At 42.9% G+C, this 12390-nt stretch overlaps 4 non-coding genes and 11 pseudogenes across 4 annotated transcripts; all 15 read left to right on the forward strand.

Moving 5' to 3' along the window:
• Positions 1–140: 140 nt before the first annotated feature.
• On the forward strand, positions 141–259 carry LOC148556876 (5S ribosomal RNA; annotated as a pseudogene).
• Positions 260–445: 186 nt separating this feature from the next.
• Positions 446–564, forward strand: LOC148556877 (5S ribosomal RNA). Its single transcript, XR_015891251.1, has one exon. It is a non-coding gene; the product is annotated as a 5S ribosomal RNA (ribosomal RNA).
• A 655-nt stretch (positions 565–1219) lies between these two features.
• On the forward strand, positions 1220–1338 carry LOC148556878 (5S ribosomal RNA; annotated as a pseudogene).
• A 179-nt stretch (positions 1339–1517) lies between these two features.
• Positions 1518–1636, forward strand: LOC148556879 (5S ribosomal RNA). Its single transcript, XR_015891304.1, has one exon. It is a non-coding gene; the product is annotated as a 5S ribosomal RNA (ribosomal RNA).
• Positions 1637–1816: 180 nt separating this feature from the next.
• On the forward strand, positions 1817–1952 carry LOC148556880 (5S ribosomal RNA; annotated as a pseudogene).
• A 190-nt stretch (positions 1953–2142) lies between these two features.
• On the forward strand, positions 2143–2278 carry LOC148556881 (5S ribosomal RNA; annotated as a pseudogene).
• Positions 2279–2460: 182 nt separating this feature from the next.
• Positions 2461–2579, forward strand: LOC148556882 (5S ribosomal RNA; annotated as a pseudogene).
• Positions 2580–2760: 181 nt separating this feature from the next.
• On the forward strand, positions 2761–2879 carry LOC148556883 (5S ribosomal RNA). Its single transcript, XR_015891691.1, has one exon. It is a non-coding gene; the product is annotated as a 5S ribosomal RNA (ribosomal RNA).
• A 182-nt stretch (positions 2880–3061) lies between these two features.
• On the forward strand, positions 3062–3197 carry LOC148556884 (5S ribosomal RNA; annotated as a pseudogene).
• A 503-nt stretch (positions 3198–3700) lies between these two features.
• On the forward strand, positions 3701–3819 carry LOC148556885 (5S ribosomal RNA; annotated as a pseudogene).
• A 180-nt stretch (positions 3820–3999) lies between these two features.
• On the forward strand, positions 4000–4118 carry LOC148556886 (5S ribosomal RNA). The gene has a single exon (XR_015891692.1). It is a non-coding gene; the product is annotated as a 5S ribosomal RNA (ribosomal RNA).
• A 181-nt stretch (positions 4119–4299) lies between these two features.
• LOC148556887 (5S ribosomal RNA) lies at positions 4300–4418 on the forward strand (annotated as a pseudogene).
• A 176-nt stretch (positions 4419–4594) lies between these two features.
• LOC148556888 (5S ribosomal RNA) lies at positions 4595–4713 on the forward strand (annotated as a pseudogene).
• Positions 4714–4894: 181 nt separating this feature from the next.
• LOC148556889 (5S ribosomal RNA) lies at positions 4895–5030 on the forward strand (annotated as a pseudogene).
• A 196-nt stretch (positions 5031–5226) lies between these two features.
• LOC148556890 (5S ribosomal RNA) lies at positions 5227–5345 on the forward strand (annotated as a pseudogene).
• Positions 5346–12390: the final 7045 nt, after the last annotated feature.

Genomic DNA, 12390 nt, shown 5'->3' on the forward strand with positions numbered 1-12390 from the left:
GCTATCTTGAATAGTTTAGCTAAAGCGAGTCTCAATGACCTGATTTTAGGCAAGCTCGCACGGGCCCTGCAGGGATTCGCAGCTCGACTTACCCTACGTCGGGAGACGTGCTTATGATAATTACGTGCGCATATTTTAATAGGTGCGATCATACCAACACTAATGCACCGGATCCCATCAGAACTCTGTAATTAAGCGTGCTTGGGCGAGAGTAGTACTAGGATGGGTGATCTCCTGGGAAGTCCTCGTGTTGCACCTCTTTTTTTTTTTTTTTACGTCGTGCTTACCCTCGTTCTTTAAACGACGCTATCTTGAATAGTTTAGCTAAAGCGAGCCTCAATGACCTGATTTTAGGCAAGCTCGCACGGGCCCCACAGGGATTCACAGCTCGACTTACCCTACGTCGCGAGACATGCTTATGATAATTGAGTGCGCGTATTTTAATAGGTGCGATCATACCAGCACTAATGCACCGGATCCCATCAGAATTCCGCAGTTAAGCGTGCTTGGGAGAGAGTAGTACTAGGATGGGTGACCTCCTGGGAAGTCCTCGTGTTGCACCTCTTTTTTTATTTTTTTAATTTTTTTTTACGTCGTGCTTACCCTCGTTTTTTAAACGACGCTATCTTGAATAGTTTAGCTAAAGCGAGCCTCAATGACCTGATTTTAGGCAAGCTCGCACGAGCCCCACAGGGATTCGCAGCTCGACTTACCCTACGTCGCGAGACATGCTTATGATAATTATCTGCGCGTATAACGAGAGTTTTACTAGGATGGGTGACCTCCTGGGAAGTCTTCGTGTTGCACCCTTTTTTTTTTATGCCGTGCTTACCCTCGTTCTTTAAACAACGCTATCTTGAATAGTTTAGATAAAGCGAGCCTCAATGACCTGATTTTAGGCAAGCTCGCACGGGCCCCACAGGGATTCGCAGCTCGACTTACCCTACGTCGCGAGACATGCTTATGATAATTATCTGCACGTATAACGAGAGTTTTACTAGGATGGGTGACCTCCTGGGAAGTCTTCGTGTTCCACCTCTTTTTTTTTATGTCGTGCTTACCCTCGTTCTTTAAACAACGCTATCTTGAATAGTTTAGCTAAAGCGAGCCTCAATGACCTGATTTTCGGCAAGCTCGCACGGGCCCCGCAGGGATTCGCAGCTCGACTTACCCTACGTTGCGAGACACGCTTATGATAATTGTGTGCACATACTTTAAGAGGTACGATCATACCAGCACTAATGCACCGGATCCCATCAGAATTCCGCAGTTAAGCGTGCTTGGACGAGAGTAGTACTAGGATGGGTGACCTCCTGGAAAGTCCTCGTGTAGCACATTTTTTTTTAACGTCATGCTTACCCTTGTTCTTTAAATGACGCTATATTGAATAGCTTAGCTAAAGCGAGCCACAATGACCTGATTTTCGGCAAGCTCGCACGGGCCCCGTAGGGATTCGCAGCTCGACTTACCCTACGTCGTGAGACATGCTTATGATAATTGTGTGCGCATACTTTAACAGGTGCAATCATACCAGCACTAATGCACCGGATCCCATCAGAACTTCGCAGTTAAGCGTGCTTGGGCGAGAGTAGTAGTAGGATGGGTGACCTCCTAGGAAGTCCTCGTGTTGCACCTCTTTTTTTTTTACGTCGTGCATACCCTCGTTCTTTAAACGACGCTAACTTGAATAGTTTCGCTAAAGCGAACCTCAATGACCTGATTTTCGGCAAGCTCACACGGGCCCCGCGGGACTTCGCAGCTCGACTTACCCTACGTCACGAGACATGCTTATGATAATTTAGGCGCATACTTTAATAGGTGCGATCATACCAGCACCAATGCACCGGATCCCATCAGAACTCCGCAGTTAAGCGTGCTTGGGCGAGAGTAGTACTAGGACGAGAGTAGCACTAGGATGGGTGACCTCCTGGGAAGTTCTCGTGTTGCACCTCTTTTTTTTTTTTTTTTTTTACGTCGTGCTTACCCTCGTTCTTTAAACGACGCTAACTTGAATATTTTTGCTAAAGCGAACCTCAATGATCTGATTTTCGGCAAGCTAACACGAGGCCCGCAGGGCTTCGCAGCTCGACTTACCCTACGTCGCGAGACATGCTTATGATAATTGTGTGCGCATACTTTAATAGGTGCGATCTTACCAGCACTAATGCACCGGATCCCATCAGAACTCCGTAGTTAAGCGTGCTTAGGCGAGAGTAGTACTACGACGAGAGTAGTACTAGGATGGGTGGCCTCCTGGGAAGTCCTCATGTTGTACCTCTTTTTTTTTTTACGTCGTGCTTACCCTCGTTCTTTAAACGACGCTATCTTGAATAGTTTGGCTAAAGCGAGCCTCAATGACCTGATTTTCGGCAAACTCGCACGGGCCCCGCAGGGATTCGTAGCTCGACTTACCCTACGTCGCGAGACATGCTTATGATAATTGTGTGCGCATACTTTAACAGGTACGATCATACCAGCACTAATGCACCGGATCCCATCAGAATTCCGCAGTTAAGCGTGCTTGGACGAGAGTAGTACTAGGATGGATAACCTCCTGGGAAGTCCTCGTGTTGCACCTCTTTTTTTTTTACGTCGTGCTTACCCTCGTTCTTTAAACGACGCTATCTTGAATAGTTTGGCTAAAGTGAGCCACAATGACCTGATTTTCGGCAAGCTCGCACGGGCCCCGTAGGGCTTCGCAGCTCGACTTACCCTACGTCGCGAGACATGGTTATGATAATTGAGTGCGCAAACTTTAACAGGTGCGATCATACCAGCACTAATGCACTGGATCCCATCAGAACTTCGCAGTAAAGCGTGCTTGGGCGAGAGTAGTACAAGGATGGGTGACCTCCTGGGAAGTCCTCGTGTTGCACCTCTTTTTTTTTTTACGTCGTGCTTACCCTCGTTCTTTAAACGACGCTAACTTGAATAGTTTCGCTAAAGCGAACCTCAATGACCTGATTTTCGGCAAGCTCACACGGGCCCCGCGGGGCTTTGCAGCTCGACTTACCCTACGTCACGAGACATGCTTATGATAATTTTGTGCGCATACTTTAATAGATGCGATCATACCAGCACCAATGCACCGGATCCCATCAGAACTCCGCAGTTAAGCGTGCTTGGGCGAGAGTAGTACTAGGACGAGAGTAGCACTAGGATGGGTGACCTCCTGGGAAGTTCTCGTGTTGCACCTCATTTTTTTTTACGTCGTGCTTACCCTCGTTCTTTAAACGACGCTAACTTGAATATTTTTGCTAAAGCGAACCTCAATGATCTGATTTTCGGCAAGCTAACACGAGGCCCGCAGGGCTTCGCAGCTCGACTTACCCTACGTCGCGAGACATGCTTATGATAATTGTGTGCGCATACTTTAATAGGTGCGATCATACCAGCACTAATGCACCGAATCCCATCAGAACTCTGTAGTTAAGTGTGCTTGGGCGAGAGTAGTACTAGGACGAGAGTAGTACTAGGATGGGTGGCCTCCTGGGAAGTCCTCATGTTGTACCTCTTTTTTTTTTTTTTTACGTCGTGCTTACCCTCGTTCTTTAAACGACGCTATCTTCAATAGTTTGGCAAAAGTGAGCCTCAATGACCTGATTTTCGGCAAGCTCGCACGGGCCCCGCAGGGATTCGTAGCTCGACTTACCCTACGTCGCGAGACATGCTTATGATAATTGTGTACGCATACTTTAATAGGTACGATCATACCAGCACTAATGCACCGGATCCCATCAGAATTCCGCAATTAAGCGTGCTTGGACGAGAGTAGTACTAGGATGGGTAACCTCCTGGAAAGTCCTCGTGTTGCACCTCTTTTTTTTTACGTCGTGCTTACCCTCGTTCTTTAAACGACGCTATCTTGAATAGTTTGGCTAAAGTGAGCCACAATGACCTGATTTTCGGCAAGCTCGCACGGGTCCCGTAGGGCTTCGCAGCTCGACATACCCTACGTCGCGAGACATGCTTATGATAATTGAGTGCGCAAACCTTAACAGGTGCGATCATACCAGCACTAATGCACTGGATCCCATCAGAACTTCGCAGTAAAGCGTGCTTGGGCGAGAGTAGTACAAGGATGGGTGACCTCCTGGGAAGTCCTCGTGTTGCACCTCTTTTTTTTTTACGTCGTGCTTACCCTCGTTCTTTAAACGACGCTAAGTTGAATAGTTTCCCTAAAGCGAACCTCAATGACCTGAATTTCGGCAAGCTCACACGGGCCCCGCGGGGCTTCGCAGCTCGACTTACCCTACGTCGCGAGACATGCTTATGATAATTGTGTGCGCCTACATTAATAGGTACGATCATACCAGCACTAACGCACCGGATCCCATCAGAATTTCGCAGTTAAGCGTACTTGGACGAGAGTAGTACTAGGATGGGTGACCTCCTTGGAAGTCCTCGTGTAGCACTTTTTTTTACGTCGTGCTTACCCTTGTTCTTTAAACGACGCTATAATGAATAGCTTAGCTAAAGCGAGCCACAATGACCTGATTTTCAGCAAGCTTGCACGGGCCCCGTAGGGATTCGCAGCTCGACTTACCCTACGTCGCGAGACATGCTTATCATAATTGTGTGCGCATACTTTAACAGTTGCGATCATATGAGCACTAATGCACCGGATCCCATCAGAACTTCGCAGTAAAGCGTGCTTGGGCGAGAGTAGTTCTAGGATGGGTGACCTGCTGGGAAGTCTTCGTGTTGCACCTCTTTTTTTTTTACGTCGTGCTTACCCTCGTTCTTTAAACGACGCTAACTTGAATAGTTTCGCTAAAGCGAACCTCAATGACCTGATTTTCGGCAAGCTCACACGGGCCCCGCGGGGCTTCGCAGCTCGACTTACCCTACGTCGCGAGACATGCTTATGATAATTGTGTGCGCATACGTTAACAGGTACGATCATACCAGCACTAATGCACCGGATCCCATTAGAACTCCGCCGTTAAGCGTGCTTGGGCGAGAGTAGTACTAGGACGAGAGTAGTACTAGGATGGGTGACCTCTTGGGAAGTCCTCATGTTGCACCTCTTTTTTTTGTTTTTTTGTTTTTTTTACATAGTGCTTACCCTCGTTCTTTAAACGACGCTATCTTGAATAGTTTAGATAAAGCGAGCCTCAATGACCTGATTTTCGGCAAGCTCGCACAAGCACCGCAGGGATTCGCAGCTCGACTTACCCTACGTCGCGAGACATGCTTATGATAATTCTGTGCGCATACTTTAACAGGTACGATCATACCAGCACTAATGCACCGGATCCCATCAGAATTCCGCAGTTAAGCGTGCTTGGGTGAGAGTAGTACTAGCATGGGTGACCTCCTGGGAAGTTCTCGTGTAGCACCTTTTTTTTTTTTTTTACGTCGTGCTTACACTTGTTCTTTAAACGACGCTATATTGAATAGCTTAGCTAAAGCGAGCTGATGCGCATAAACTAGTTATGCTACGATTTAGGAAATTGCACGATCGGCAAAATTCCTTCCGACAAGTGCACCGGTTATCATCAAGTAAAAACTCACAATAGAGTGAGGTCGAATCCCACAAGGATTGGTTGAGTGAGCAATTCGGATTAGAAGTGTGTTCTAGTTGAGCGGAATCAAGATTGAGATGAGAATTGCGGAATGTAAAATTGGCGGGAAAAGTAAATGACAAGAAATTGAAATGGCGGAATCTTAAATTGCATGAATTAAAGAGCAGAAACTAAATTGCTGAAATTAAAAGGGAATGGGGGTGATTGCATGAATTGAGTTGCAGAATGTAAAGAGAAGATGTAAATCAGAATTGGGGAATTCATTGGGTTATAGGAGATATTGAGATCTCCGAATCAAAACATGTTTATCTCTTCCTCAAGCAATGCGTTCATTGAATTTTGCTTGGCAATCTTATATGATTGGATCCCAATCCCTTGGCTCACCAATTCTCTCTAAAAATGAACAAATTCCCAATCCCTTGGTTTAAATGTTCATAAGAAGAGATGATGCTCGATCACTGATTATACCACACAGTTTCATGAACCACAATTTGGTAGGATTACATGTCACAATATCCATCCAAACCCCAATCCAATTCACTGTGAGAAAGCTTCTCTAGCATGAATCCTCCATTCCTTTCCCAAGGTTCCGAAGGATTCCAATTATGGGTAGTTTCTTTCCCAAGACAACTACCCAATGGAATTAGATCGAGAAGCTTTCTAACAAAATTCAAGAGAAAAGATTGAAGAAGAAGATAAACTATTATTGATTCATTGAATTACAATAGAGCTCCCTAACCCAATGAAAGGGGGTTTAGTGAGTCATAGCTCTGAATTCAATTACAAAGATCTGAAAACTAGCTGAAAGTGAAGGTAAAGGTCCTTTCTAACTTAAATTCTATCCTATTTATACACTTTCTATATTGAGCTTCTGTTGTGTTTCTTGGGCTTTGAGGCCTCTCCCTGCTTTCCTTTTGCCTTGGGTTTATGATCCATAATCTTGATGAGGCTGCTGATCCAAATTCTGTAACATTCATTGAGCCAACTTAGTGATAATCAAATAATGGCACATGACTCAATAAATTGAAATTTCAGACTCATCAATCCTTCAGGCCCAATCCCATAAACCATGATATTCAATTGGGTTTCATACCAGAATAAGTTTAAGTTAATGTTTGTGCTCAAATACTAACTTAAACCACAATATCTTTGGTCCAGAAACCTTTTCCAAGAGTGGCGTTTAAGTTGCAGTTTAAGCTTAAACTGCAGCTTAAACGCCAGACACTTCCAGTGAGGCCTTTTGTAGAAGCACGTTTAAGCTTCAGTTTAAGGTTAAACTGAAGCTTAAACGTGGAAATGGAAGAAGGCAGCCCTGGAGAGTCATGTAGTCGAACACGTTTAAGCTCTAGTTTAAGGTTAAACTGAAGCTTAAACGTGGATATAGGAAGGGCAGCCCTGGAGGTCGAACACGTTTAACCTCCAGTTTAAGGTTAAACTGGAGGTTAAACGTGGAAATGGAAGGAGGCATCCTGGAGGTCGAACACGTTTAACCTCCAGTTTAAGGTTAAACTGGAGGTTAAACGTGGAAGCTTAGAAGGGTAGCCCTGGAGGTGTCGAACACGTTTAAGCTCCAGTTTGAGGTCAAACTGGAGCTTAAACGTGGAAATGGAGAGAGCAACCCTGGAGGAGAAAACTTGGTCGAACACGTTTAAGCTCCAGTTTGAGGTCAAACTGGAGCTTAAACGTGGAAATGGCTCCCTGGTGCTTTTCCCATTCTGGCGTTTAACCTCCAGTTTAAGGTTAAACTGGAGGTTAAACGTGGAACTCCTTCCTGAGTGGCATTCTCATTCTGGCGTTTAACCTCCAGTTTAAGGTTAAACTGGAGGTTAAACTTCAATTCCAGCATTTCTTAGCCTTCCTGATTCTGGCGTTTAAGCTCCAGTTTAGGCTTAAACTGGAACTTAAACTCCACATGTGATATTCAAGCTTCCTTTATTGATTTTGTTGCTTCCTTGCTTAGCCTCTTCTTCCCTGAAATCATCCAAACAATTGCATCAAAGTCTTGCAAAATTTCATGAGAAATCTTCCATTCATAGCATTCAAGTAATATAACTAAAACTCATGGAATTTGCATTAAAATCATACTGTTTGGATGGTTCATTGCTTTGTTCTTCATTTAACCATTTTTGGTTACTTTAAGCTCAAGAAAATGCATAAAACAACTAAAACTAACAGAAAAATGCTAGTGAAACTAGCCTAAGATGCCTCGGCATCACAACACCAAACTTAATACTTGCTTGTCCCTAAGCAAGTCCTGAGTTATTTGAGAAGAAAGTATGAAACAGAAAGCAATTACATTGGCTATATTAGCAAGCATTTGAAGTTCATCAGAAGGGTTTTATGCAGAAAGTTGCAGCATCACTTTTTCATACTTATCAGGTAAGATTATCACTTTTTCATTGCATCCATCAAACACTGCTATGGCCTCTTGTTATTCTTATGTCTTTGGCACTTTTCTCTTCTTTGTTTTTCTTTTCTTTTTCTTAGAGCTACTTTGCTCCTTGTTTGCTTAGTGTCATGTGTTGCACAAGCCTTTGGCATTTTCTTTTTCTTATCAGTGCACTACACATATCCACTTTAGGCATTTTAGTTCACATTTCTTCTTGAGACATTGGTGCCCAGCACCTCTTTGTGTGACTAAATGTTTTGTATTTAGGTTGCTCTTGATAATGGACTTTTGGTTGATAATCCCGGGTTAGTTAACCCAAGTTACCAAGTGTTGAAACACTCCTCAGAACCTATTCATCCAAGCATATCCTTAATACATAAACACCACAGGCATTTGTCTCAGAAGTTCAAACCATTGGTACCTAGCTTATTTTCTCAATTTTTTTGCTTTTTGGTTGCCCTTTTTCAATGGCTTTTTCTTCTTCTTTTTCTTTCTTTTTCATGGCCAAAGACATTTATTCATCAAGATCCATAGACAGTTTTCAATTTCTACACAAAGAATGATAATTCTACACTCTAATTCCAGTGATCTGACTAAACAATCAAGCATGCATACCACCACTTAATTCTACTTGATTTGTCACTAATTTAGCCAAGTTACTTTTGTTCAAACTTTTCTTTTATTTTTGGAAACAGAACAAGCATGGCAAGCACTTGTTTAAGAAGGTGAAGTTATATCCAAACATCTAGGTGCTCACTTTATTCAAAGCAATAAACAGACAAATATACTAAAAACTTCACATTCCAGAAAGATTTAACATTTACAGTTTAAACCAGAACAAGTATGCTTTTGTTTGCCCTTTTTAAAGAATTATCAAGGAACAATACCACCTTGTGAAATTCCTTGTTTTCTCTTTGTTGCCAGGAAACACCTTGATTTCTTCTTCTTCTCCTAATTGTTGCTTAATGTTTTAAGATCCTTGTTTCCTTTCCTGCAAAGAGTGATGAAGTTGCTTGCTTCTCAAGCACTTGAGTGGTTAGCTCAACTCTGTGTGGGTAAGTATCTGAGTTTTAAATTGGTGTGTGAACACCAAACTTAGTCTCCCACTTACTTCTCTGTTCTTTGAATCCTTGAGTTCTCTTTGGAATGAAGTTGCTACTAAGGGTTTTAAGCATTTCTGTGACTGCTTAGAATAGTTGTTCCTTTCTTATAATTCAAAGGTTGTTGTGTTCAAGTGATCTTTATGGTGGAACACCAAACTTAGAGTCACACATTCCCCTTTGAATTATTGATCCACGAATTCATTGTTTGGTGTGAAACACCAAACTTAATTCTTTGCAATGCACAGAAACTACTTCACCCTTTTTATTGAAACAAATAAAAGAAACAGCAAAAGGGTATTACCTCAGGTTGGGTTGCCTCCCAACAAGCGCTTCTTTAACGTCATTAGCTTGACGGTCAGCTTCCTCAGTTGAGGTGATATTTAACTTTGTCCTTCTCATCTACATCTCCCAAGTAATGTTTGAGTCTTTGACCGTTCACAATGAAGGTTCGTTGTGACTTTTCTTCCATGATTTCTACTTGTCCATATTTGGAGACCTTGGTGACAAGGAATGGTCCAGACCACCTTGATTTTAGCTTCCCTGGAAATAGCTTCAGCCTAGAATTGTAGAGCAATACTTTTTGTCCTTCTTCAAATTTCCTTGGGGCTATGTTGCTGTCATGCTTCTTCTTTGCTCTTTCTTTGTAAATTTTGGCATTCTCATAAGCTTCCGCTCTGAATTCTTCCAACTCTTGAATTTACAACATCCTTCTTTCTCCAGCAGCTTCGTTGTCCAAGTTCAAAGGTTTCAAGGCCCAGTATGCCTTGTGCTCCAACTCCAGTGGCAAATGGCAAGCTTTTCCATATACTAGTTGGTAAGGGGACATTCCAATTGGTGTTTTGAAAGCTGTCCTATATGCCCAAAGAGCATCATCTAGCTTAATCGACCAGTCCTTCCTTGAAGTTCCCACAGTCTTTTCTAGGATCCTTTTGAGTTCTCTGTTAGATATTTCGGCTTGCCCACTTGTCTGTGGATGGTATGGTGTGGCTACCTTGTGTTTGACTCCATATTTTAGAAGCAATGCCTCTAATGGTTTGTTGCAGAAGTGGCTTCCTCCATCGCTGATGATTGCTCTTGGAACCCCAAAACGGCAAAAAATGTGTTTTCTGAGGAAGTTCATGACTACCTTATTATCATTGGTTGGAGTTGCTATTGCTTCAACCCATTTGGAGACATAGTCTACTGCCACAAGAATGTAATTATTTGAGTATGAGGAGGGAAAGGATCCCATGAAATCTATCCCCCATACATCAAACAATTCAAGTTCCAGAATGAATTGTTGTGGCATTTCATTTCTTCTTGGCAGGTTCCCCGCTTTCTGGCATTCATGGCAGTGCTTCACTAATTTTTTTGCATCTTTGAAGATAGTGGGCCAATAAAAACCACACTGCAACACCTTAGCTGCTGTTCTTTCTCCTGCAAAATGTCCTCCATAAGTGGAGCCATGGCAGTCCCATAAGACTTCCCTTCCTTCTTCCTCGGATATGCATCTTCTGAGTATGCCATCGGAACATTTTTTGAACAAGTATGGTTCGTCCCAGATGAAGTATTTGGCATCATTTACCAATTTCTTCCTTTGATGTTTGTTAAATTCCAACGGTAAACTCCCAGTGGCCTTGAAGTTTGCCATGTCTGCAAACCAGGGTGCTTTGTGAATTACCATGAGTTGTTCATCAGGAAAGCACTCATTTATATGTGTGCTTTGTGTGCTTCCTTCTTCACATGGTATTCTTGATAAATGGTCTGCCACCTTGTTCTCTACACCCTTCTTGTCTTTGATTTCAATGTCAAATTCCTGCAACAAAAGAACCCATCTAATAAGTCTTGGTTTGGATTCTTGTTTAGCAAGTAAGTATTTTAAAGCTGAATGATCAGTGAAGACAATGACTTTAGATCCAATGAGATAGGATCTAAATTTGTCAAATGCAAAGACTATTGCCAAGAGTTCTTTTTCAGTGGTTGTGTAATTCCTTTGGTTATCATTCAAGACTTTACTGGCATAATAAATCACATGTACCAAATTGTCTTTCCTTTGTCCTAACACTGCCCCAATAGCAAGGTCTGATGCATCACACATTAGTTCAAAAGGTAAGTTCCAATCAGGTGGGGCAATGATAGGTGCAGAGGAAAGTTTTTGCTTCAAAAGTTCATAGGCTAGCATGCAATTTTTATCAAATACAAAGGGTGTATCAGAGACAAGCAAGTTACTCAAAGGTTTGGCTATTTTAGAAAAGTCTCTAATAAACCTTCTGTAAAAACCAGCGTGTCCCAAAAAACTCCTAACTGCCCTTACATTACTTGGTGGAGGTAATTTTTCAATGAGTTCCACCTTAGCTCTGTCCACCTCAATGCCTCTATTAGAGATTTTGTGGCCAAGGACTATTCCTTCTGTGACCATGAAATGACACTTTTCCCAGTTTAATACTAGGTTAGTCTCTTGGCATCTCTTAAGCACCAAGGCAAGGTGGTGTAGGCAGCTAGGAAAAGAATCTCCAAACACAGAAAAATCGTCCATGAAGACCTCAATAAATTTTTCAATCATGTCCGAAAAGATGGACAGCATGCATCTTTGGAAAGTGGCAGGTGCATTGCACAATCCAAAGGGCATGCGTCTATAAGCAAAAACTCCATATGGACAAACAAATGATGTTTTCTCTTGATCTTTAGGATCAACTACTATTTGGTTGTAGCCTGAATATCTATCTAAAAAACAATAGTAAGCATGTCCGGCAAGCCTTTCAAGCATCTGATCCATGAATGGGAGTGGGAAATGATCCTTTCTGGTGGCTTCATTGAGCTTCCTGTAGTCTATGCACATCCTCCACCCAGTGACGGTTCTTGTGGGTATGAGTTTGTTCTTCTCATTTGGCACCACAGTTATGCCACCTTTCTTGGGAACTACATGGATGGGACTAACCCATGGGCTATCAGAAATGGGGTAGATTACCCCTGCCTGCCATAACTTCATGACTTCCTTTTGTACCACTTCTTTCATGACGGGATTCAATCTTCTCTGAGCTTGAATGGAGGGTCTAGCATCCTCTTCTAACAAGATTTTATGCATGCATATGGATGAACTTATCCCCTTCAAATCGGCTAGGGTCCATCCAATGGCATCTTGATGAGTTTGTAGCACCTTGATCAATTCTTCTTCCTGTTCTTGGCTCAGGGCAGAGCTAATGATAACAGGGTGACTCTCATCACTACCCAAGTATGCATACTTGAGATTAGGGGGCAATGCTTTGAGCTCAGGTTTTGGTGCTTCCTTCTCTTCTTTCACTCTCTCTGGCATGCTTGGCATGGTTGTTTCAGCAGCCTTGATGTCACTAACTTCAATATCCTTGGTGAACTCCTCCTCTGCCACTTCCTT

This window comes from Arachis ipaensis, chromosome B6, assembly GCF_059453495.1.
Source record: "Arachis ipaensis isolate K30076 ecotype BB chromosome B6, ASM5945349v1, whole genome shotgun sequence".
Classification (NCBI taxonomy): Eukaryota; Viridiplantae; Streptophyta; class Magnoliopsida; order Fabales; family Fabaceae; genus Arachis; species Arachis ipaensis.